Here is a 299-nt window from a genome sequence, read left to right as displayed (position 1 = left end):
CACACACACACTTCCCCAGTGCAGGCTCCTGCCAGGGACCACCAGGGTTCTTCCACAGGGCGACTCCGGGCAGCACAGGAAGCTGATGTGCAGTCTTTACTCCAAAATTAGCCTCCGTGGCCTCTGGCGACAATCAGCAGCATTAACGAAATTACCAGCAATTATCTCCGAATAGCAATGTAAGCAGCCGAGGTGTGTTAGAGGCCAGTGGGGTCTGTGCTTCCAGTCTGTGAGTGAAGACCTAGCGACACGGGGAGCTGTGCGGATGGGGCTGTCACCGTCCCCAGGTTGGCCCCCCT

Source organism: Pteropus alecto, unplaced genomic scaffold (assembly GCF_000325575.1).
Source record: "Pteropus alecto unplaced genomic scaffold, ASM32557v1 scaffold125, whole genome shotgun sequence".
NCBI classification, from domain to species: Eukaryota; Metazoa; Chordata; class Mammalia; order Chiroptera; family Pteropodidae; genus Pteropus; species Pteropus alecto.
Note: the sequence above shows the minus strand (reverse complement) of the source record.